The 8,572-nt window shown below is 44.1% G+C and overlaps 1 protein-coding gene across 3 annotated transcripts in view; it reads right to left on the reverse strand.

Moving 5' to 3' along the window:
* The window catches only part of KCTD20 (potassium channel tetramerization domain containing 20), a 38,549-nt gene extending 30,661 nt beyond the window's left edge, over positions 1 to 7,888 (reverse strand). For 2 of the 3 annotated variants that reach the window (XM_017522602.2, XM_017522599.2), the window contains exon 1: positions 7,552 to 7,888. The gene's annotated coding sequence lies outside the window, so the exon portion shown is untranslated. Of the gene's footprint in view, positions 1 to 7,490 lie in introns of all 3 variants that reach the window. The other variant, XM_017522600.2, reaches the window with a different exon arrangement.
* Between the last annotated feature and the right edge of the window lie 684 nt (positions 7,889 to 8,572).

The raw sequence follows: 8,572 nt of genomic DNA on the forward strand, positions 1-8,572 counted from the left end.
AGGTTTAGTGGCACACTATTGTAGTCCCAGCTACTTAGGAGGCCGAGGTGGGAGGATCACTTGAGCCCAGAAGTTATGGGCTACAGTGCACTATGACAATCAGGTGTCTCCACTAAATTCAGCATCAATGGTGACCTCCCAGGAGCAGGGGACTACCAGGATGCCTAAGGAGGGGTGAACTGGCCCAAGCTGGAAACAGAGCAGGTCAAAACTCCTGTGCTGATCAGTAGTGGGATCATGACTGTGAATAGCTACTATTCTTCATCCTGGGTAACACAGCAAGACTTCTATCTCTTAAGAAGTAAAATAGTGGCCAGGCGTGGTAGCTCAAGCCTGTAATCCCAGCACTTTGGGAGGCTGAGGTGGGCGGATCACTTGAGGTCAGGGGTTCCAGACCAGCCTGACCAATAAGGTGAAACCCCATCTCTACTAAAAATGCAAAAGTTAGCTGGGCATGATGGCAGGTGCCTGTAATCCCAGCTACTCAGGAGGCTGAGGCAGAGGAATTGCTTGAATCTGGGAGGCAGAGGCTGCAGTGAGCTGAGATGGTGCCATTGTACTCCAGCCTAGGTGACAGAGCAAGACTCACTCTCAAAAAAAAAGTAAAATAAAATAAAATTTAAAAACTGCCTGAAACAGTTTAAGATAAAACTTTAAAAATTTAAATAGAAAACAATATATTATCACATAAAATAGTCTGTCATTCTTCCATCTAGGTTAAAGAAGAAATGTGCTTAAGAGATGAATGAGAAATTTTGGTTAAATGTATGGAAAAGCTTTTCAAGCACATTATTCAGTTGGCCAACAGGATAATTTTAAATATAACACAATGATTTAGGCAGATGCATGATGTGTTTCTTCGGGTATACAAAAGTAAACATGGTTCTGAAGAACAGGTAAAAGCTAGTCATGTGAAAAAGGATGCTGCCTGGGCCTCAAGGCATAGGACTTGGTGATAAAGGCAAGGGAGCATTCAGATTACCCAACACATAACTTCTTAAACAGATTGTCAGGGCTGAGCTGAATTTTGTCTCCCTGAAAATTCACATGTGAAGCCCTAACCCATAGTCCTCGGAATGTGCCTATATTTGGAGATAGGGCCTTTAAAGAGGTAATTAAGGTTAAATAAAGTCATTAAGGTGGGCCCTAATCCAATATGATTGGTGTCCTTAAAACAGGGAGATTAGAACACATAAACAGAGGGATGACAATATGAAGACAGAGAAGAAAATGGCCGTCTACAAGTCAGAGGGGCCTCAGAAGAAAACAAACCCTTCTGACACCATCTTGGCCTTCAAGCTTCCAGAATTGTGAGAAAATAAATTTCTGTTGTTCAAGCCACCCAGACTGTGGTCCTTTGCTTTGGCAGCCTTACCAAACAAATGCACAGATATAACTGCAAAAGTTAAGTTTCACCTTCCCCCCATAAAAAGAGATTTGAAACAAAGACATGGAGGGTGTCTTAGATAATTTTAAGATATGTACCGTGATCTTCACATAGAGGTGTCAATTACTACCTATTATATTCGAAAAAAGTTGAACTTATAGTAATCTATGCAACAATTCATTGTAATGTTCCTCCATAATTTTTAAGATGGTACTTTACATTTGTATAGCATACAAAATTCAAATTTCATTCCTATTTGTTACTGTTTGATCTTCACAACCTTCTGCATAAAACAGAAATTTTGAACCTAGAGTCACAGTGCTAGCAGTGAAAGGGACAACTAGAAGCAAATCATCTGACCTGGATCATGTATCTTTCCACTACATCCCAGTGCTTTCCAAAATTTTAGTAATATTTCTATTTTAGTAAGGACAGAGAGGTAAAGCTTGCTTTATATCTATACTCATCATAAAACCTCAGTATTTCAAATATATTATACGTATGTGTGTGTGTGTGTGTATTTTTTTTTTTTGGGAGACAGGATCTTGCTCTGTCACCCAGGCCAGAGTGCAGTGGCACGATCTCAGCTCACTGCAACCTCCACCTTTCAGGCTCAAGTAATCCACTTGCCTAAGTCTCCAGAGTAGTTAGAATTAAAGGCATACATCACCACACCTGGCTTATATTTTTTGTAGAGAGTTGTGCCATGTTGCCTACATTGATCTCGAACTCCTGGGCTCAAGTGATATGCCCACCTCAGCCTCCCAAAGTGCTGGGATTATAGGAATGAGCTAAAGCACCCACCTTGAAATAAATTATAACTATATTTTCCTTTCTAAGCATAGTAGTATATCAAAAATTATCATTTTTTGGGTTTTTTTTCTTTTGAGACAGTCTCATTCTTCACCCAGGCTGGGGTGTAGTGGTGTGATCTTGGCTCACTGCAACCTCTGCCTCCATGCCTTAGCTTCCTGAGTAGCTGGGATCATAGGCGCACACCACCACATCCGAGTAATTTTTTGTATTTTTAGTAGAGCCAGGGGTTTCACCATGTTAGGCAGACTGGTATCAAACTCCTGGCTTCAAGTGATCCACCTACTCTAGCCTCCCAAAGTGCTGGGATTACAGGTGTGAGCCACCGTGCTCAGCCTAAAAAATAAGATTTTTTAAAAACATTAATGAGCCGGGCGCGGTGGCTCAAGCCTGTAATCCCAGCACTTTGGGAGGCTGAGGCGGGTGGATCACGAGGTCAAGAGATCGAGACCACCCTGGTCAACATGGTGAAACCCCATCTCTACTAAAAATACAAAACATTAGCTGGGCATGGTGGCGCGTGCCTGTAATCCCAGCTACTCAGGAGGTTGAGGCAGGAGAATTGCCTGAACCCAGGAGGCGGAGGTTGCGGTGAGCCGAGATCGCGCCATTGCACTCCAGCCTGGGTAACAAGAGTGAAACTCCGTCTCAAAAAAAAAAACCAAAAAACATTAATGACCAGCATTTCCTGAAAACTTAAGTTTGTCAGGCACAGTTCTATTCACTTTACATGAATTAACTCGATCCTAAAAATCCTGAGATAGGTAGGTACTATTATTGTCTATTTCAAAGACAGAAAAGAAAGTATTTTATCTAACCTAGTAAATGAAGGAGTCAGCCAGGTGCGGTGGCTCACATCTGTAATCTCAGCACTTTGGGAGGCCGAGATGGGCAGATCACTTGAGGTCAGCAGTTCAATACCAGCCTGACCAACATAGTGAAACCCCATCTCAATAAAAAATAAAAAAGTAAATGGAGGAGTCAGGATTTGAACCCAGGCAACACTGACTCCAGAGACTACATTCTTAACCACTTCCCAATGAAATGTAACTAGGACACTCCTGAGCATATATTTTAATGGCTTTGAAGTCAACTGGACTTAAATTTTAATACAGGTTCAGCCACTTATTAGGTATATTATTTGGGGCAAACTTAATATCTTATGTCTTAGATTCTTCATGTATAGAATGGGGATAAATAAACGGGACAATGCTGTAAAACCATTTAGTAAGTGGCTGATAATGTATACTAGTTATTAAGCCCTTACTATTACTATTTTATTTCTACTACTTTCATGAATATACAAAAGCAGTAAATCCTATGATGTCTAATTTGGAGACTCCAAGCTAAAACATCAAAAGACCCTCTTTCTTCATCCATAATTCTTTCCTTCCTACTGTTCCAGAAATATATGTACTATTCCAATAATCGCATTTTCCGTAAGAAGTTAAAAAATATCACATTGGATGAGGTTAGTAGTTAGATGAATCTTAAACTCTTTGTTCATTTGTTTTTTAATTTTTAAAATAATACAGACAGGGTCTCCCCATGTTGCCCAGGCTGGTCTGGAACTTCTGTGCTAAAGAAATCCTCCCTGCTCAACCTCCTGAAGTGCTGGGATTACAGGTGTGAGCCACCATGCCCAGCCATCAGTTCTTAAATTCAATCACAGAGATACCTAGTAAGTTTGGTAAAGACAATAGTTACACTCTTGATGACAACTTCCAAAGATTCTGCGCATCGCTCAAGCATTTAACATATATATGTATATATATATTTTTTTTAAGAGATGGGGTTTCACTATGTTGCCCAGGCTGGAGTGCAATGGCTATTCACAGGCGCAATCCCACTACTGATCAGCACGGGAGTTTCGACCTGCTCCGTTTCCAACCTGGGCCGGTTCACCACTCCTTAGGAACCTGGTAGTCTCCCGCTCCCAGGAGGTCACCATACTGATGCCAAACTTAGTGGGGACACCCAATCCGCATAGTGCACTACAGCCCAGAACTCCTGGACTCAAGTGATCCTCCACCCTCAGCCTCCCGAGTAGGTGGGACTACAGGCACACACCACCGCGCCCGGCGCATTTAACGTATTTTTTAAAATCACCAAAGTAGTTATCTAAACCTTTATTTAATCTTTTTAAAAATACTGAGTTCAGGCCAGGCTCAGTGGCTCACACCTGTAATCCCAGCACTTTTGGAGGCAGAGGCGGGCAGATCACCTCAGGTCAGGAGTTCGAGAACAGCCTGGCCAACATAGTAAAACCTCGTAATACAAAAAATTAGCCAAGCATGGTTGTGGGCACCTGTAATCCCAGCTATTCAGGAGGCTGAGGCAGGAGAATCACTTGAAATTGGGAGATAAAGGTTTCGGTGAGCCGAAATCACACCATTGCACTCCAGCCTGGGCAACAAAAGCAAAACTACCCCTCAAAATCAAAAAACAACAAAAAAAAAACCAAAAAACAAAAAAACTGAGTTCACAACATCTCTTGGGTTTTACAAGATACCTATCTCTTGCTCTTATTTGTCCCTTCACTACTTATTTCAAGCTTCAAAGAGTTCTTTATTAGTAGTGCACCCACTTTTTATGATTTATATGGTTAGATCATATCCTCCTTCAATCTCCATTTTTCCAGATAATATTGTTTTTGTAGTCATATTAAAGTCTCTCCATTTTCTCCATCTACTTACAATTTCTTTGGACCTTTTCCATTTTTGAAGCATTTTTCCTGAGATAATCTGATGGCAAGAACACTGGGCTAAGAGCCAGAAGTCTTCACTCTGCAGTCTCATCTCTCAGATACTTTATCTGAGAGGATCACACTTGATAAATTTGTAATAGGCTCCTTTATATCTCTAAGCCTTATATATCTAAGACTCCAGATCTTCCAACTAAAAATAATTTGGTATTCTAACAATTCCCCTCAATTTTTTACTCCACTTAGCCACAGAGGGGCAGGAAGATCAGATTAAAGCCCAGAGGAAGACACAACAATCAGGAAGCGAAAGGCTATGGAAGGAAAGACATGACATTTTATGAATCAACAGAAAAATATTCAATAAGAGAAATCAGACACCAAAGAGAGGGAAAAAGTCAGAAACACATGGCCTAATTCTAACCTCATCTCTACATATCTATTTGAAGGGAGAATAATACAAAAATGTATATACTATTGTCCTTATCAAAGTTATTAGGTATCTCTGTTACAGAATTTTTTGTTTTTGAGACAGTCTCTCTCTGTCGCCCAGGCTGGAGTGCAGTGGCTATCTCAGCTCACGGCAACCTCTGTCTCCAGGTTTCAAGTGATTCTCCTGTCTCAACCTCCTGAGTAGCTGGGATTACAGGTGCCCGCTACCACGCCCCACTAATTTTTGTATTTTTAGTAGAGATGGGGTTTCCCCAGGTTGGCCAGGCTGGTCTGGAACTCCTGAGCTCAGGTGATCCACCTGCCATGGCCTCCCAAAGTGTTGGGATTACAGGTGTGAGCCACTGTGCCCAGCTTCTGCTACAGAATTTAAGACTGACGTAACTACTAATCTCATCCATTATCTTTCTTCTTATGGAAAATGAGATTTTTGGAATAGTATGTGTGTTTCCAGAATAACAGGAACGAATTATGGATGAAAAAAGAGAACCTTTTGGCAGCAGTGGAGTTTATCCAGCCCTCATTTCTCCCTCAAAGGAGCAATGCAACTCTGTGCCAGATATGTATGTCTATATGGAAATGCTGTGGATAAAATGGCCCACTATAGTGCTTTGAGCAAAATAGGCATTACTCAGATATTTGGTGACTGAATTGTGTAGCTGAACTGAAGGCCCTCACAAATGCTACTGGTACTGCTACGTACTAGATAATATGACAGTCAAGGCCATAGGAATTATATGGCATTGGCTGCCCTGGTTCCATGGGGAGACGCAGTGAACTGGGCGGAGGAGATTTGGCCTAATGGCATTAAGCTCTGATGATACTGGAAGCAGCCCTCAAAAGGAAAAGATTACTGGGTTATCTCTAAACCACCAATATCTCTAAAGCAATATTGGAATATGTATGAAAATCATTTCCTACCCCGTGTCAGGAACAAAAAAAGCATTATCTTTTCTCATGTTGGCTTCTGGAGAGTCAGGGCTTCTTGTCCTATGACTGGTTGGTGGCAGGGGAGGAATAAATCGACAAAGGGTTAAGGTTGCTGGGCAGTTTTTAAAATTCGCAGCCCAGCCTAATGGTGGTGTTTCTCAACGTGTGGTCCCTGGATCATCAGTAACAGACCAAGAGTGCGAGCGCCTGCTTAAACCCCAGACTTAGGGACCCATCACAAATCTCCAGAATCAAATTTCTGGAAGAGGTGCTACAGTACTGCAACCTTATTACTAAGGAACAATCTTCTGTTTCAGAACTACGGCCTAGAAATTGGGGTTTCGGGTGGGGGCCTTGAAACTCTGGATTAATCACATCCGACAGACATTACTACAACTTTGTTTTGGAGACCTTAAAAAAAAATACCTCAACTTCTTGCACAGGGAACAGAACACAACTAAAGACTTTGGAATGTATCTTTATAAGCTGGTTAAACAGTTCCTTCACAGCCTTGTTTATCATGTTAGTTTGTTCACTAAATTCTTATTTAAAAATAAATCTGTTCAACCGAGGAATTTTCAGAAAGAATCACAAACTCCAAAATAGAATAGGTTTTCTCATAGTGCAGAACTGGGCTTGTAAACCTGAAGACACTACTATAAAAAGCAAAGTTTTATTTAAAAGCAAATTGCTGGTTAAGGCTCTCCCCAGCTCTTTTGCACTCAGAGCCACGGATGAAAGCTGGCAATTTGCGGGTGGGCAGGGAAGGAAGAGGAGGAGGCAGGGCTGAAAAGACAGACCAAAATGCACTCTGCTCCGGAGTTCAGGAGGAAGTCCCACCAACTACCTAATTTTTAATGGAGCCAATGAATTGCCAGAAAAACTGCGTCTGCAAATGTTTTGCCAGTCAACACTCCAGGTTCTCGCCATTCCTCTCGGGCGGGATGAACCACCCGAGGCCTGCAAATAGCAATCAAGTTACACTTAAGCTGTGCCCAGGGCAGTGCCCACCACCGCGGCGCAGCGTCACCTCCCTCCGCTGAATCACCAGACTCTGCCCTCCGCGCGGAAACAGGCGCCCGTCACGTCGCTGCCGACATGTTCCTCGCGCCCAGCTTAGCCCCGCGGCCTTTCGACCCGTGGGTCCGAACCGCCGCCGCGCCCGGAGGCGACGCCCCCTCGGCCACATAGAGAAGCCTCGGGCCACACCTGCCGCCACACTCGCCCTGCCGGGTCTTCGCGCCCGAAACCGTCCTGCGCCGCCACTTACTCGTCGCTCCCTGCCGCGCCGTCGCGCTCGGGGCCGGAATCCGCCTGGGAGGCGCGCGCAGGCCGCGCAGCCAGAAGCCGCCGCCGGGACCGGCTGTGCCGCAGCGGCGCGCGCCCCCCGCCCGGGCCAGCGCGGCCACGCGGCTGAGTCACCCGGCGCTTCAAGTTAAGAGTCCCCTCCGCGCGGGGCACGCCGGGAACTCCGTCCGGGGGACCCCGCCCGGGGCAGCCCTGTAAATGGGTGTCGCCTTTCCTCTGGTCCACTCTGCACCCGACCGCAGCGGGCGCACTTTTCTCAACTGCACATATCCTCTCAATTATTAAAGGTCGCAGACGGAAAAGTAGGTAGTTTTCGGAATTGTAGAATAAGCTCGCGCAGCGCCAGGACGGCTGATGCTTACCCCAAAATGTGGAACCCCGATCTCCCCATGCATGGAGCGGGGTTGGGAACAAAGTAGTAAAAATAATGGAGTCACTACCCTGGATATACATTCTGGCCAAAAGAAAGAGAAAAAAAACCCACATTTTCCTCAAATACTACCTACTATGACAAAGTTGAATTACAAATTTTAAATCAACCAGAAGCAAGTTACTGGGAAAACTGAACTGTGTCATGAGTAAAATATTTAAACATTTCAAAAAACACCTATGTATGGTCCATGTCCTATAAACCGAATGCTGGAAAACCCAAAAGGAAGTTCTCACTGTCATGGTTTCTAGTGGCTTTTGTACAGACTCTCTGTACAGTGGTTCACGCCGGTAATCCCAGCACTTTGGGAGGCCGAGGCGGGCAGATCACCTGAGGTCAGGCGTTCCAGACCAGCCTGGCCAACATGGTGAAACCCCATCTCTACTAAAAATAAAAAATTAGCCGGTGTGGTGATGTGTACCTGTAATCCCAGCTACTTGGGAGGCTGAGACAGGAGAACTGCTTGAACCCAGGAGGCGAAGGTTGCAGTGAGTTGAGATTGCGCCAATGCACTCCAGCCTGGGCAACAGAGTGAGACTCTGTCTCAAAAAAA

This window comes from Cebus imitator, unplaced genomic scaffold, assembly GCF_001604975.1.
Source record: "Cebus imitator isolate Cc_AM_T3 unplaced genomic scaffold, Cebus_imitator-1.0 Scaffold24, whole genome shotgun sequence".
In the NCBI taxonomy this organism is placed as follows: Eukaryota; Metazoa; Chordata; class Mammalia; order Primates; family Cebidae; genus Cebus; species Cebus imitator.